This window comes from Macaca nemestrina, chromosome 8 (assembly GCF_043159975.1).
Source record: "Macaca nemestrina isolate mMacNem1 chromosome 8, mMacNem.hap1, whole genome shotgun sequence".
NCBI lineage: Eukaryota > Metazoa > Chordata > Mammalia > Primates > Cercopithecidae > Macaca > Macaca nemestrina.
The window spans coordinates 144,270,522-144,288,056 of NC_092132.1; the positions used below are offsets into that span (position 1 = coordinate 144,270,522).

Consider the following 17,535-nt stretch of genomic DNA (forward strand, 5'->3'; position numbering starts at 1 on the left):
AGTCCCTTATTAGTCTTGGAAAAATCCCTTGTTTCATCCCACAATCCTCTTGCATATATTTCAGAAATTGTTCTGCTTTAGCAGAATAGGTAAGTGGAAGGGCCTTATAAACTGTAAAGTACTCTATACATTGTAGTTGTTACTGGCCAGGCACGGTGGCTTATGCCTGTAATCCCAGCATTTTGGGAGGCTGAGGCGGGTGAATCATCTGAGGTCAGGAGTTCAAGACCAGCCTGGCTGGTGGAACCCTGTCTCTACTAAAAATACAAAAATTAACTGGGCATGGTGGCACATGCCTGTAACCCCAGCTACTCGAGAGGCTGAGGCAGGAGAATCTCTTGAATCCAGGAGGCAGAGGTTGCAGTGAGCCAAGATCACGCCATTGCACTATAGCCTGGGTGACAGAGTCAGCCTCTCTCCCAGAAAAAAAAATAAAAAGTTGTAGTTGTTCCTAAAGAAGGCTCATCAATAGGGAGGAGTCTCTTTCCATAGATGTGGTTCACAGCAACCTAGTGGGCTTACTCTAATTTATTAAAGCAAAGTGCGATCAGCAGAACACTGTTTAAAAGATGCATATTCACTCCTCATTCATCCCTACCCTCAGGCTCAAATGCTGTAACCAGATATGGACCTGAGGCCATGCCAAAATGAAGGAAAAAACCATCTGGTCAATTTAATCAATCCAATAAAAGCATCCTTTTAAACCGATCCAAAGATTTGGAGCCCAGACCTCTAGGTAAATGACTGGCTGAATTTTTGGATTCAACTGATAAGATGATCTGGGGTTGTGTAGACACTACTTAAGAGAGCAAGGGTCAAGTAGCAAATAGAGAATCTAATTGGGCTTAAAACTTGGAGTCCTCGCCTTGAGCCAGGCTGAGCTCAGCACCCAGCTCCTAGGAGGGGCTCTGAGTCTGTGGGTGGAACCCGGGGAGTCAGAGCGGGGAGAACTGCGAAGAGCTCATTGTTTCATTTTTCTGGGCACTCATCAGGGGGCTGCTTTCTGTCTGTCACTGTCCTCTGATTCTTCCCACCTCCATTTTAGATGTCACGGGTGATGGATCACTTCCTGAGGTTGCCTCTTCCTTAATGCATCCGTTCGCCGTTCTCTGGGGAAACTGCTCTTCCCTGCTCTTCTCCGTGGACAATTCCGTTTGGGCCAAGGCACCAACCCACACCACCCTGGGGGGTTCTCAGCTTATTGGGAGTTCCACCAACCTCTTCTCTTTCCCAGAATCACTTTATGGACGGAGACCAAAGACAGGCTCAGAGACCCTGGAGGGAATCTTAGGGAGGGGAAGCTGGGATGATTAGGGGGAAACTGAGAAAGGGAGGGGGGAAACATTAAGAGACCTCTCTGTAGTACATTAGCTCAAGGAGGCGATCCATGCAAAATGCTTAGGACAGTAGCTGGTGCACAGTAAACACTCAAGGTCTGTTAGCTGTTGTGATCATTACTATCCTCATTATCATCTGCATTTCTCAGGGCAATTTATTGCTTTTCACTTTGTAATAGTGATCTCTGAAATCCAAATGGGGTGATGAGCCCAAAGCTCCCAGCACTGGGCTTGACAGGAAGTTGGTACTTAACAAAAGTTCACATTTCTCTCAGTATCTGTTCTTCCAGGTTTCTCTGTGTCTCCCACAGTACCTGGTAGAAAGTTGATGTGAATTCAATCTGTTGACTAAATAAGGAAGCTTCATTTTATGAGCTATACCAACAAGCAGGCTGTTCAGAAAAGGTTCTCAGCGAAGAGTACTTTTTGCCTAGGAAAGGGCACTGTGGCTATGCATGTCACCATGTGGAGGGGCAGAAGGGCTGGATGTCTGCAAAGACAGACTGCCATTTTCTCCTCGCCATGAAATGCAGGTGGATGGGCTGTGCCTGGATTTTTCAGTGAGATCACCATCCCCTGAATTGCATCTGCCCCTACCAACCACCTCCTCTAATGATCTGTTCCCCGAAATATTGGCTCTGGATTTCACCTGGAGACTTCATAATACCTGGGGGGTAAGCAAGATCCTGACTCCTTTTCACTAAGGTGCCCTTCCCAGATCTGCTTCATGCCTGCCTCCTTCCTTCCTGCCCATAGAAAGGACTCACACTTTTGATGACATTTATATTGATGTGCCTTGCTGTAGCCTCACAGTTTCTTTATAGACATTAGACATTCTTTATAGACATTAGCACCACATTGTGACCCAGAGTTTTGTTTGCTCATCTCCTGCAGTGCCTATGGACTTCTCAGTGCTTGTCCTGGGATCTATGAGCCTGTGTGTCCTGCATCCTATGAGAACCATGCTGTGTGGCTTCACACCATCCCTACAAAATAAATGCTAGAATGACTGCATTTTACAGATGAGAAAGTAGCCTCACAGCAGTGATCTTTTTTGTTTTTGGCAGATGCATTAAGTGATTACATGAACCCCCTCACCCCCCCCCCATCTCTTTTAACTACAAAAGCTGGGAAATCTAAATATTCCCTCTCCCAGCTTCCTTTGCAGCTAGAAGTCATCTTCTGACAGTACTAGCCACTAAGGCCCAATTGGAACTCTCTGGGCATTTCAAGGACTAATAAAATGGACAGATGTTGCTAGAATGACTTCCCTTCTCCCGTCTGTCTGTCTTTCCTAAATATGGATGTGGCATCTGGAGCAGGGTCAGCTATCCTGAGACTGTTAGATGACAAAAACCAATTAGCAAATGAAGGCACAGTGCAAAGATAGAAAGGCCTGGAATTCCTCGTGGCATCACTGAGGTCTAAACCAGTGCACATAACCACCTGCCTCGAGGCACCTCTCTCTCTCAAAGCTACGTGGCTGTCCTTGGGGAAGGAAGCGTGAGAGCCCTCTTTAAGATAAGGGTCACAGAACTTCTTTGCTCTGCCTCATGGCATAGTGAAAGGAGTGGCTGAGCGGACAACTAGGAAGTTTGCTTCCCTCTCACGACCGACTGAGAGTTTTGAACAAATTTCTAGGAAAAGCGCAAGGATGGGGCTGCTATGAGCTGTCCGCCAGGGTGGTGCTGATATGCACATTATGCCACCTAGCTATTGAGGAGCCGGGGAGTTGTCCCTGCAATAGCCACAGTGAACTGCTGCTTGACTCCACTGCACAGCAAACAGAGGTCAAGGTAGGGGTGTGTGTGTGTGTGTGTGTGTGTATGCATATGTGCATGTGTGTGATCTGCATGTAATGTGGCTATTTCTATCATTCCAGTGAAAAGTCATCCCTGACAATTGGGAGAGCTCATGGGCTATGGCCTTTCAAAACATTCTTCACTAAGGGGAGAGCTGAGTCTGGTGAGGATGGAGGGCTGGGGTTCAAGTCAGCTATAAAAGAGCCTGAACTCTCTCCTAGTCTCTTTGGTCCAGGGGGAGGGCTTGTCTGGGAAATGTGGAATACAACAAAGGAGTCTGTGTAGACAACTTGCCTAGTTTGGTGCTGATTTTTAGGTAAGTGAGAAGTAAAACCTGCAAGTGCTTCTTTCCTGAAGCATCTCAAGGAAATGTCCCACTGAGGCCTTCTCCTGGGACGTACTCTCCTAAGAGCATTTCTGGACTCAGGGACAGCCTTCAGGACTTAATTTTTCTCCTGAGAATCCCAAGGGTTGGATGTTTGGCTCATGCTTTTTGGTGTCCTGTCTTGATACAACCTTGCCAAACAGGACATAGCCCATAATTTTTATTCCTTGCTTCCCATCTCTCAGTAAATGCACAATTCTAAGCATTTTTTGTTGTTGTTGTTGTTGCTGATAGTAACTACTGAGAAACTGACATGGGTAAAAACAAAAACAAAAAACAAACATAGGTCAGTTGCTAAGTTACATGCTGTCTTAAAAGCTTTTGAGAAATAGCTGGTACTGATCTTGGTTGAAATCTAAATGGAGCTTCTTTTGACTCTACTTAACCCCTTTCTGACCCTTTCACTGGTCCATCTGTTGGAGTTTTTCATCCCTTGATTTCTCTTTTGATTTCCTGGACCGGTGCTTCTGTATCTCCCACCTTTCTGAGACCTCCCAGCCTCTCTCTTCCGCAGGACCTGGTAAGGGGAAGAGGGGCAGATGCAGCAGGAGGGCTGTGCAGATGACAGTCTCAGAGAAAGTGCTCTGGTCTGGTTCACTTCCACCTGCGAGGAAGCTACCAGGTATTTATCCTGTCCTCCAAATCACACATCACTCAGGAAGGCTTCTTTGGAAATCCCTCTATCTCTATGACCTTCGAAGGAGCCCACTGCAATGTTTAATAGCCCTGGGATCAAATATATTTTTGTTTTTGTTTATTGAGCGAGCTTTGTTGCCCAAGGTGGAGTGCAGTGGCATGATCTCGGCTCACTGCAACCTCTGCCTCTGGGTTCCAGCAATTCTCCTGCCTCAGCCTCCCGAGTAGCTGAGATTACAGGCATGTGCCCCCACACCCAGCTAATTTTTGTATTTTTAGTAGAGACAGGGTTTCACCATGTTGGTCAGGCTGGTCTTGAACTCCTGACCTCAAGTGATCCACCCCTCTCGGCCTCCCAAAGTGCTGGGACTACAGGCATGAGCCACTGTGCCCGGCCCAACTAAATTTTTTTCTAATATCCGACTTACTTAAATTGAGATCTGCTTTTCTTTGACCTGCAGAACTATTTCTTAGCCTTTCTCCTAATCTTCCCACTCCATGCAAACTCTTTATGAAGGCAAAGTAGTAATTCTCAAACCTCCTGCCCCAATATTATTTGGGGCTCAATACATATTTATTGAACGAATGAACGGTTTCCTTCTCATTCAATCTTGGGATGTAGGCAGAGGGAGTCCTGTGTTATGGACAGTGTGAGTGGCTAAGGAGGACATGGTGATACTAGATCACTACTGGGAAGTGGAACTGCTCGGTCCTCAGCTCCTCACCCTGAGTCTTTTCTTGGAGTCCCATTCCAGGCTTACGGCTGGACAGGTCTTTCTATTGGAGAGCCCATGACTTGTGTTTGGTAATTTAAAGAGAAGGTCTTATGTAGCTATGCCTCTGGCTTTAACTCTGATTTGCCTTTTCCTACCTCCTTTTCCCAATTACCAAACTTTTCCCATCTTTCAGTTTTCCATTTAAACTCCCTCTTTTCTGTGAGGGCGATCTAAGGAGGCCAGCAAGAAGGCTGTCCCCTTTTGGTGCTTAGAGTCAAGATATGCAAGATCACTCGATTAACACTAAATTATTTGTATATTACATTGCACCCAACCAGAATGTTTCTCCAGTTAGTTAAGAACTCACAGATGCAACAAAGGTAACTGGATTAATAGTATTTTGAAACATTCTGGATATCGGCATTAGACATCCGGAGGTTAGAGACAAGAAGGATTTAGTATTGGTAAGAGATGCTGTCACAAGAAAAAAAGAGAAGGTTTTAGTAATAATTCAAGTACAATCTCCCTGTCCTCTGTGGTCATTCACTCTGCTGTCTATGTCGCACTTGCTACCCACGAACTCATCTGCTGTCTCCTTACCAGCCCCCACTGCTCTGCTTGACCCTTGGGTCCCAGGTTCTCTTCTAGTCACCACATTATATGTTCTTTTCTCTGTCCATCTACTCATTTTCTGCAAGGACAGGACTCTATTTCTTTTTGAAGGTGGGTTTCCTAACAGAAGTTGGTTCTCTGGCACACAGACAAGTTGTACTCTACCAGATATCTGTGGGGTGATCTTTCCAGCAGTCAGTTTGGAAACTTTAGCTTCGTAGAACTCCAGATTTAACAAAAGCTTCATTAGTGGGTGATTATCCACTTTACAAAGGATTTCTTTAAATAGCAAATTCCCAGAATGGGCTTAAAATAGATTTAATTTAACCCAAGTCCAATTTGTACACCCTGTTCAATAACATGCTGATTGTTAGAGATGAGGTGTACGTGTGCTTATTTATAGACTGCTTGTTTGTTTTTTTAAACCCCCTACTTCTTACCTAGTAGACCACACTCCCTCTTTCAAATTCGTCAAGATTCACTTCTAGGAGAAGCCTATTTTCTAATGAAAAAGAGAATCAACTTGGTCCCATCAATATTATTGTCCATGATCAGAGAGAGGGGATTTTCTTCACTAAAGACTACCCCAAGACACACAGCCTCTTCCATTTCTCTTTTCAGATCTCTGTCTCCTTCTCTGTCTCTCAGAACACACAATCAGCAATTGTAAAGTTCACACTTGACTTTAGTCTCAGTCTCCGGGTCCCTATTATCAAGGCAGTGCCCACACCACTAATGGGTTTTGGGATAACAGAAGGAAAGACTATGGCCTCATTGCCTGTACCCATCATTAAAACTAGACAAAGAGACCTTCCCTCCCTTCTGTTGAATCTCTATCTGAAATTCTGCAATACATATTGCATAGTTCAGTACACATGACATGTGGTTCTCATGCTATGGCTGTGTCTGTGGGATTCTTGCTAATCTGGTGGAAAATGAAGGTAATTTAAGAAGAAAATTCAGCTTATCTGTACAATTATTGCTTGAATGTTTCACTTATCAATGGGATATTTTGGAGGACATGGAGTCCTCATCCATATGTAATTGTTAAAGAACTGTTTAAAGAAAAGGTTTAACAAATTATTGCCATGGTCTCCTTAATGGTCTTCCTAAAGTTTCACCTCTTTCTCATGAAAATTTATCCTTTCTTAACTGTGTCTCAAACTTTAAAGTACACGTGAATCATCTGGGGAGCTTGTTAAAGTATAGATTCTGATTTAGTATGTTTGAAATAGGGCTTGAGGTTTTTAGAATTTCTAACAAGCTCCTGGGCGATACTGATGGTGTTGGTCTATGAACCTTGAGTAGCAAGGCTCTCTAAACTGCCAGAGTGGTCATTCTAAATGTGAATCTGATCATGTCACTTCCCTGCCTTATTTATATTTTATGAGACAGGGTCTTACTCTATCACCCAGGCTGGAATTCAGTGGCACGATCACAGATCACTGCAGCCTCAGCCTCCGGGGCTTGGTGATCCTCCCACCTCAGCCTCCTGAGTAGCTAGGACTATAGATGTGTGCCACCATACCCGGCTAATGGTTTTGTACTTTTTCAGAGATGAGGATTTGCCTTGTTGCCCAGGCTAGTCTTGAACTCTAGGACTCAAGTGATCTGCCTTTAAGGTTAAGGTAAAAATCCTTCAGTGACATACAAGGGTCTTTATAATCAGGTTCTGCCCGCCTTTCCAGTGTCATCCGTGGCACATGCTGTTCCCAGAACTGCTCAAGCTCTTCTCTGGCTTTGCCTGTGTGTTAGTCCCCCTTGACCTGGCAGATTTCCACTCCCCCTGCTAGAGTCAATTCATACATCTCCTCCTCCAGGAAGCCTCATCTGTCACCTCAAGGTCTCTGTGTGTACCTTGATCACATATTGCATGGCTGGAAAGTTTTGTCTACATTTTCTTCTTTCCATTAGACTTTCAGTTCCTGCCTTGGTCATATTCACATAATCTCAGGACCTCCAGCTCCTAGCCCTGTTCCTGGCACACTGAATACATATTTGAGTGAGTGTGGAAATGAGCTTGTAATTTTGTCTTTTTGCGCCCTACACGGTGCTTGCTCAGCTAAGGTCAATCTATCTCTGATTGTTGTTTGCTAAGCTCTCGTTCTCGGAAACCCGTGTTCAAGCTTCTATCAGGGGAGATGAGTCTGAAGTATGGGAGTCGTGTCTAATTCCATGGCCTGAACATTACCAGCAGTTAATTCATTGCTGTTGTTTGGAAAATGTTAATTAATCAACATGATTCTCCTGGTGCTCAAGGGAAAAAGTCGAACTGCTTTAAAAGCAGCATTTACTGCTTCAGGTAAGTAAACTCTGCTAACTAAGGCAACATTCTCAGCCCAAGCTGCCCATTAGAACCACTTGGGAATCTTTTAAAAAATACTGGTACTGGGGTCCTCTCCTCAGGAATTCTGATGTAATTGGTCTGGGGGTAGGATCTGGCATCAATATTTTAAATATCTACCCAGAGGATCCATTGAGATCCACTTTACCAAGGCAAGCATCATGACTAGCAATCATGACTCTTTCCTAGTAATCAGTTGCCACTTATCTGATGATGGATTATCCAACTATTGTTCCTCCTTAAAAAATCTTGATTTAAATTTTTCTCGACATAATTAGCAAAGGTGATAAAGTTCTTACATCAATGTTTTGACTAGCTCTCATGTACAGGTATGCTTCTATGCAGTCTTTACTTTTACTAAGAGGTCTTTTGAACTAAAACCCTTGTGTATCACCCCAACCAGGTTCAAATCAGAGAGAAGGAGAATCACCTTTGGATGGCTTTCCATCAATCCTGGATTTCTGCTTATCTCTAGAATGGACACAGCTGCTTATCTCTAGAATGGACACAGCTGCTTATCTCTAGAATGGACACAGCTGTGGGAAGAGTTCAGGTCAGGGCAGGTGTGCAACTTTTTAGCTTTCTCTGGGTCAGTTTGAATACAGTAATTTCTTTGAAGAATTGTGCAGTCTTAGAACTTGCTACCCCCAGGTAGTAATTTCTGGATTAATGATCATTTTGAAATAAAGCTGCTACTGATATTCCTTCATTGGTGCAGTGAATTAGCAATAGTACTTACAAATGCTTAGCTCACAGAAACTTGAAGAATCAGATGTGCTTTCACTGGGGCTCATTTTCCCTTTAGAGGGGATGGGCTTTGCAAGAGCATGGTCCAAGTGTGTCAGAGGAGACTGACATGATTTTCCTGCTCCCCTCTTGTTGGGCAGATAGATAGGAACAGGGTCCTGGGAGCTACTGTCCCGTAAAAGGGAGTTTGACAAACAGAGGCCAATAGCACTGTTGCGCATTCCCTAAGGCTGTAGTGCTTTCTGGCATTAAATCCATTGGCACAAAGGGGTCAGTAGGATAAACAGGGCATAGGCTGGTAAACTTATGGTCAATTGATAGTTTAATGTCACTCATAGTCCCCAGTCTGGTTCAAAGGAGGTGTTTCTGGCTTATACACGGTCTCAGTAGATTTCCCACCCACCTCCAACCTATAAAGGTGTCTCCCAAATAAGATCAAAAGTTTAAAGTGTCTTTAACACAGGTTGGTAATGCCTTGATAATCCTAGAAAAAAGCTGAGAATGTATTTTCCTGATAGGTTTATAAGAAAGTTTCATTTTTATTATTATTATTATTTATAACTTATTTTTATTTTTTAAACAAGATCTTACTCTGTCACCCAGGCTGCAGTGGCACGAGCATAGCTCACTGCAGCCTTGAACTCCTGGGCTCAAGCAATCCTCCCACTTCAACCTCCCAAGTAGCTGGTAGCTGAGACTACAGGCACACACCACCATACTCAGTTCATTTTTTATTTTTTGGAGAGACAGGTCTTGCTATGTTGCCCAGGCTGGTTTTGAATTCCAGGGCTCAAGTGATCCTCCCACCTTGGCCTCCCAAAAGTTTGGGATTACAGGTGTGAGCCACCATGCCTGACCTAGGAAAGCTTTAAAAGCATCCCACTAGAGAGAATTTCCTTGAAGGAAGGGGGCTGTTTGTTCTTTTTTTGTATTCTTCTCTCTGCCTCTTCCCCATGTTGCCTTCCATATTATGGATACTCACAAATGACAGTAAATAAATGTCATGAAAGATTTTAAGTGCTTATTACAGCCAAGTGCTTATACTTTATATACAATCTCTAATTAAATCTTCCCAGTAACTCTGAGAGGTAAGTAATATCATCACCCAGTTTTACAGATGGGACTACTAGGGCTCAGTGAAGTCAAATAACTTGTTCAAGACCATGCAACAAGTTAGTGCAGAAACAAGATTTGATCCAGGTTTGTGTGCTTACAAATCTTTGATCTACAGCCTCTCAGGAACATGCTTGTTGGATTGCTTTGCACATCAGTCTGGCTTTCTTGGTGATTAGGGGTCTAAATCTTCATCTCACATAGCTGTTGTCGAGATACCCCAAAATGGTTCGAACCTTTCACACCCAGACTTGCCTTAGCAACACTAGCTGTCTACACATCGAGAGGAGCTTTTAGGCCAGGCATGGGGGCTCAGGCCTATAATTCCACACTTTGGGAGGCTGAGGAAGGATGATTGCTTGAGCCAAGGAGTTCAAGACCAGCCTGGGCAAAGTAGTGAGACCCTGTTTCTACAAAAAAATTAGAAAATTAGCCTGGTGTGGTGGTCTGTGATCCCAGCTACTTGGGAGGCTGAGGTAGGAGGATTGCATTAGCCAGGGAGGTCGAAGCTGCAGTGAGCTGTGATCGCACCACTGCACTCCAGCCTTGGTGACAGAGTAAGACCCAGTCTCAAAAAAAAAAAACAAAAACAAAAACAAAAAAGTTATTGTGCAGCACAAGTATGCATTTTACTGCAGTCTCCTCCAAGGCAAGTGGCATCACCTGTTTCCTGGAGTGGCCCCCATTTTTTCTGCATCAGTATTAATGTACCAGTCACATACAGTGAAAGCTCTTGAAATATACCAAGGACTCCCTCAGTACCCTCTGTCACTGTAAACTGTGCTCTGGTACATTTTCTCAAGTGAGGCACTTCTGCCAACCTTAAATGTTAATTCTGCATCACTCTATAAAGGCGTGGCTACAAAGTCTCAGGTAATGTGGGCTTCTTCCTTCCTGTGAATTCTAGAATGTGACTTTAGGAAGAAGCTTAGAGTCTGAATAGAAGTAAATTTTGAGGTCCTTCTACCTACCACCTGCCCTGTGCCTGATGGAGGAGAATGGCTGTTCTTGTCCTCTCCATGAGGGGGCGCTCATCCTCTCCAGAGGCTGTGGCTGCCATTGTTTGACAGCTCCAGTTACTCCTTCCAAAAAATTTTAAAACTGTGAGGTGCATCATACACATCAAAGAGTGAGTAAAATGCATGTGTACAGTTGGAGGATGATAGTATTATAGAACGAACGTTTGTACATATTCCTCACCACCATGTTAAGGCATAGAATGCAAGCAGGCCTTTGATGCCTGGCACGCACACCTCCTGTTACATCCCCTGCCTTCCTTCCTCCCACCAATGTCTCCCTTCCAAAGTTCTGGTGTTAATCATTCCTTGATTTTCTTTATATTTTGCCTCTAATATATGAATCAAGTTATCTCATATGTTTCATGGCAGAGGTTACCATCATGGACTCAAGAGCCAAACTGCCTGGATTCCCATCTCAGCCCTATGACTGACTGGTCGTGCAATACTAGGAAAGTAATTTCTCCTCTCTGTGACTCAGTTTCCTCATCTGTGAAATTGGAGTAATAATAGTTCTTACCTGAAGGTTGCTGTGAGAAGTAAAGGAGTTTATGTTGCAAGACTTTATAATGGGACCTGTACATAATAAACACCATGACAACATTAGTTATTGTTATTTATATTAAGCTGACATCTACCTTCCTGTAGATCATTACTTCTCAGGTATCTGTGGTGAAATACCTTTTAAAAATATTTCTAATCCATTGTGGACTGATAATTTTTAAAGTACAATAACATTGAATAATTAGAAAAGTGAAATAGGCTGGGCACGGTGGCTCACACCTGTAATCCCAGCACTTTGGGAGGCTGAGATAGGTGGTGCACCTGAGGTTGGGAGTTCAGGACCAGCCTGGCCACCATGATGAAACCCCATCTCTGCTAAAGATACAAAAAAACTAGCCAGGTGTGGTGGCATGTGCTTGTAACCTCAGCTACTCGGGAGGCTGAATCACTTGAATCTGGGAGGCAGAGGTTGCAGTGAGCTGAGATCACACCACTGCACTCCAGCCTGGGTGTCAAGAGTGAAACTCCATCAAAAAAAAAAAAAAAAAAAGAAAGAAAAGAAAAGAAAGAAAAGTGAAATAAAAACTCAGAATACAGAATTCAAACTCCATTTTTTTTACTGTTAGAGCCAACAGAATTAAAATTACGATGTCAAATTGTTATAAGTGTTTTTCAATGATTATTTTCAATTTCTATACTTACTTTTCACGAACTGGTAGCCAACAGCTTGTGGACTTCCATCAGCTCACAGATACACTAGTTTCTGGTGTTAAGGAATCTTCTGTGTAGAGACTAAAGAACTGCAGAAGCGAGTTCTGATTTTTCTGAGTCAGGAATAACACAAGAACAAACTTCTAATTTTCTGAATCATTTTTTCCTTATTTAGAGACATGGTCTTCCTCTGTCACCCAGGCTGGACTGTCATTGTGCAATCATAGCTCACTGCAACCTCAAACTCCTGGGCTCAAGCGTTCGATCCTCCTGCCTCAACCTCCCAACTAGCTGGGACTACAGGTGTGCACCACCATGCCTAATGAGTTTTTTATTTTTTATAGAGACAGGGTCTTAGTATTTTGTCCAGGCTGGTCTTGAACTCTTGGCTTCAAGTGATCCTCTTGCCTTGACCTCCTAAAGTATTGGGATTACAGGTGTGAACCACGGTGCCTGGTCTGATTTTCTCAGTCTTGAATCAGATTGTGAGCTCTTTGAAGCTATCTCCTGCAACCTCTCCTCTCTCCAGTAGTGCTTTGAGTCCTCTAAGTGTAGCGGGCTATGGAGGGTTCAGAAGACAGCTGTAGGGAGACCCATGAATGTTATGAGTTGAACCACATGAAGTTGCCAACATTCTACTCATTTTGATTTATTTTATTTTATTTATGATTATTATTAGTAGTAGAAGTAGTAGTAGTAGTAGTAGTATTTGAGATGGAGACTTGCTCTGTTGCCCAGGCTGGAGAGAAATGGCATGATCTTGGCTCACTGCAACCTCCACCTCCTGGGTTCAAGCGATTCTCCTGCCTCAGCCTCCCAAGTAGCTGAGATTATAGGCACACGCCACCACACCCAATTTTTGTATTTTTAATAGAGATGGGGTTTTGCCATGTTGGCCAGGCTGGTCTCAAACTCCTTTCCTCAGATGATCCTCCCACCTCAGCCTCCCAAAGTGCTGGGATTACAGGCCACCATGCCCAGCCATTTTGACTTTAAAACAGGCAATTTCATATGTTCCAATCTGCTATTTAGGTTTCCAGGTCTGCCCTGTTTGACCTGGGGCTGTATATTGCACTCTCCGCACAGATCTGTGGACTAATACTCATCAGGGACTGAAGTCTTCCCATTTCTAGGAGCTCACAGAACCTCAAGTGCTGGATGGGGAAGGATGGCCTGGGGATCTCCTCCTGCCTGTGTCCTAGCTTTCAGTTGCTACCAGAATCCAAGACTGAAGAGTGGCCTGCCCTGACCTCGAGGTATCTGTCAAGGAAGATCCTGTTGTGCCATTTGAAACAGATAAAATCTGGCTGAACATAACCCTGTGGGTTGAAGTCAGGACTCCTGGGTTCTTACTTAAGCTCTGTTATGCATTTGCAGCCTGGGTCATTCAGCCTTCTAAATACCTGATTTCTACAGTGACCCAAATGCATCCACATTGGACTCAAATCAGGATTGAAATCAGCCGGAAGTTCAGAGCTGCTTCTGAATTAGAAAGTCTATTTATTTTACTATGTGTTTTTAAATTAGTAATATTCATACAAGACTAGGGGTCAGAGGCTCTGCTCACCTGATGTGAAAATTTCTATTTTTAATTCTGACAACTGTAGGGGGAAAAGAATCACAATGTCTGCTTGAATTTCCATCAAAAATAGTCAATCTGGTGATCCTGGATTAACATGCATGTTTTCCGGAAAGCCCCAAGAGATGAGTTTTATAGTCATTTGATCTGAAAGAAGGAACATGTCAGTTTCTGCCTGCTTGAAATCTGCCTTACAAGATTCATGCCTGCCACTGGCCCTCAAATTAAGGGACAAGCTGCCAGCGGTGGTCACAGGTTACTGATCCTGCATTTGGAGATGTAGGCCGGAGAGGGGAGCATGGCCGCTTAATGACAGTGACCTCTGCCTCTGTCTTTCATGTCCCCTTTCTGTGCACTGTTATAAGCTCAGTTGTGTCCCCCTAGAATTTGTATGTTGAATTCCCAACACCCAGTACTGTGAGTGTATTTGGTGATACGGAATTTAAAGAGGTGATAAAATGAGACCATTAGGGTGGACCCTCCCAATGTGACTGTGACCATATGGGAAGAGAGGATGGCAGGGGCACAGCACAGAGAGCAGACTGTGTGATGAAGCATCAAGGGCCTCGGATGAAACCAAACCTCCCAATACTTTAATCTCAGACCGCTAGCCTCCAGAACTGTGAGACAATACATTTCTGTCATTTAAGTCACCAAGTCTGTGGCACTTTGTTATGGCAGCCCGAGAAAACTAATGTATGCACACAACATGCTTAGATGCATGCATATAGCCACAACCATAAAGGCACACACATAGAGACACAAACAGAGATCACCCACAAAACAGCCATGCACACCTGTGCTCACTGCCGTACGCACTGCCATGCACTCCGCTGCTAGCCGGAAGGAAGTATAAATAGAGATTGCTAAACTCAATCTTAGCCTAGTTAGTGGACAATATCTCACAAAGGGTAAAAGATTGGGAAAACAAGCACAAAGAATAGTGCAATTCAGAAAAGGGGCAAAGGGCTGAAGTGTGAGATGGGGAAGTGGCCCAGGGTGGTGCACAGGTGAGTGATTGAGTGATAAGTGCTTTGGTTCAGGTGGTAGACAGTCTGCCTCTCAAAGTAGCTCTGTGACTTTGGGAGGCTGGGCGTGGTGACTCATGCCAGTAAGCCCAGCACTTTGGGAGGCTGAGACAAGTGGATCGCTTGAGGTCAGGAGTTCAAGACCAGCCTGACCAACATGGTGAAACCCTGTCTCTACTAAAAAAATACAAAAAAATTAGCTGGGTGTCATGGCACGCACCTGTAATTCCAGTTACCCGGGAGGCTGAAGCAGTAGAATAGCTTGAACCTGGGAGGCAGAGGTTGCAGTGAGCTGAGATCATGCCACTGGGTTACAGAGCAAGACTCTGTTAAAAAAAAGAAAAGGCCGGGCGCGGTGGCTCAAGCCTGTAATCCCAGCACTTTGGGAGGCCGAGACGGGCGGATCACAAGGTCAGGAGATCGAGACCATCCTGGCTAACATGGTGAAACCCCGTCTCTACTAAAAATACAAAAAACTAGCCGGGCGAGGTGGCGGGCGCCTGTAGTCCCAGCTACTCCGGAGGCTGAGGCAGGAGAATGGCGGGAACCCGGGGGGCGGAGCTTGCAGTGAGCTGAGACCCGGCCACTGCACTCCAGCCTGGGCGACAGAGCGAGACTCCGTCTCAAAAAAAAAAAAAAAAAAAAAAAAAAGAAAAAAAAAAAGAAAAGAAAGAAAAAGAAAAAAAAAGCTCTGTGACTTTGGGGAAATCTCTTTACCTCTCTGGGTCTTGATTTTTCTATTTGTAATAATGAGAGGGTTGGAGGAGCAAAGCGATTCTTGAACTTTAGCTTGCACTGGAATTACCTAGGATGCTCATGAAAACACCAAGTGTTGGGCCCCCTCCCTGGAATTTCTGACTAAGTGTATCTGGGGTGGGGCTCCATGCATTTCCAATAAGTTCCTAGGTGATGCTGATGCTGCTGGTCTGGGGACTACATTCTGAGAACCACAGGACTAGAGGAACCCTCCAGGCTTTATTAGATCTGAAATCCTGTAACAATGGGCAGATATCAAGACTAAATATAACTGTTACTGCGGTTCTTGACCAAGGCGATTTTGCCCTGCAGGGACCATTTGGCAATATCTGGAGACATTTTTGATTGTCACGCCTGGGGGGAGGTACTACTGGTATCTAAGTAAATACAGGCCAGGGATGCTGCTGAACATCCTACCATGCACAGGACAGCCCCCTGTGACGAAGAATTAAATGATCTGGTTTAAAACATCAATAGTGCCCAGGTTAAGAAACGCTGCTTTAAATGATCCAATTCATCTAGGTTTGAGTTTGCAAGAGATTGGTAGATGTTGGAATACACCGGGTGGAAAGATAGATGCTGACTTTTCATTGCTCTGAAGGGAAAGATCTATATAAACGACGCAAGATTCTTTGAGCTAGATGCCTCTTTCCAGAGTTTTTGCTCTTTGCTCCAGGACCTCACTCAAGCCTGGACAGGGTGATTATGGTTCTTGAGAAGTTTGCAGATTTCAGATCCCAGGGAAGCTTCCTGACAAAACATAAGGGTTGGCTCCCAGCAGGGCGCATTCCCAAAGCAACATCCGTCCAGGACGGGGAAGGCCTGGCTGTGTTAGAACCAGTTAGGACTGGGTGTTGATTGCATTGTGTTTCCTTTCCCGCTTGCTTCCAATCCATGGGCTAGAAAACGAGGGCAGCCCTTGTGGATTCTGATTAGAAGCTTCACATATCAAGTCCCTAAATTTGCAGAACATTGTAAACCAGAAAGATGTGTGTGTGTGTGTGTGAGATACAGAGAGAAATTTTGGATTTTGTGCGTGCGTGCATGTGTGTATGGTGAGAACCACGTATTCAAACCATTCCCTATTTCTGCACCTCATCCTGCCAATTACAATCTGCTTGGTGGTGTGAAACTGACAGCCGGCAGCAGTGATGGAGACAGGAGGAACGGTGAACAAGGGCTTTGTGCATTCTCAGCTTTAGAGAGAATGTTCAGTGGGGCGGACAGGCATGTAACTGGCAGGTTTAGGAATCAGTAAAAACCAAGAACTGGAAGTCCTAATTTATCGTCTGTTTCAATACAAGGCTAGACACAGGCTATTTAATATAATGCATTGTTTACAAGTGGAGGAGAGTGGAAGTTATTGATGCATTACAAATGCAGGCAAATGCATCTCATAAGCCGAGGGGTAGGTAATAACAATTGCAGAAGACTAAATTTGACTTTAATCCCCTGAAGAATGGCATGCATACAGCTTAAAATGATAAAAGCTAGAGGGGGTGGGGAGAGCGGGAAAGAAAGGAGGGAGAAAAGGAGGCAGAGTGAGACAGAGAGGCTGAGAGACAGACAGAGAGAAGAAGAGAAATGCGAGCTGATTTTCTCCTGGGATTATCTATTTCTTGATTAGGAAATAGAGTGGAAATTGAGAGAAAAGATTTTTGAAGACCTTGTTTTGATAAACAGCATCATGCTTGGCAGGGTGTTTTTGGTAGCAGGTCTGGTGTCTGCGTGGTCAAGCAGCTTGGAGCGATTTACAGACCTGCCAATCCCTTAGATAATCCCAAAGGCAGAAATAGAAAACAAGTCCTCGTTTGATTAGTGCACGTAGCCTGGTCTGTGTCCTTCTCCTGGGGTCTTTAGAGCAATGGCTACAGTGACCGGCTGTACACAAGCTTGCCTTGTCTTTGGGGTTAAAATTCCCCGACTGTTGACACAGTGCACGATGCTTTGGGCAGAGTAGGTGTCCTGTGAATGCTGGCAGCGTGAACATGGGGTGATGCAGGCACTCACGAAGAAAGGATGTGTCTGGACTCCATATTTCAGTCTCAGCTGTGAAAGTGACTTCAGAGTAAGCAAAAGAGAGTCAGCTCCCCACCCACGCTGAAATCTCTCTGCATTATTTATTGACAAAGGTGTCCAAATGCTGGGTGGAAAACCACATGATAGGGCACCTCCTACCCCTGGTGCAGCCCACTCCTTTGCGGAACGGGACTTAAGAATGATCACCACGTATTGGGTGTGTGGACACC

The 17,535-nt window shown here is 44.4% G+C and overlaps 1 long non-coding RNA gene across 9 annotated transcripts in view; it reads left to right on the forward strand.

Moving 5' to 3' along the window:
• The window catches only part of LOC112428264 (uncharacterized), a 42,807-nt gene that overhangs the window by 11,343 nt on the left and 13,929 nt on the right, over positions 1-17,535 (forward strand). For 5 of the 9 annotated variants that reach the window (XR_011606403.1, XR_011606404.1, XR_011606405.1 and 2 more), the window contains exons 2-3: positions 7,587-7,790; positions 8,236-8,395. This is a non-coding gene — a long non-coding RNA (uncharacterized lncRNA). Of the gene's footprint in view, positions 1-1,336; positions 3,134-7,402; positions 7,491-7,586; positions 7,791-8,235; positions 8,396-12,098; positions 12,227-13,009; positions 13,180-17,535 lie in introns of those variants that run through there. The other 4 variants (XR_011606406.1, XR_003020269.2, XR_011606407.1 and 1 more) reach the window with 4 other exon arrangements.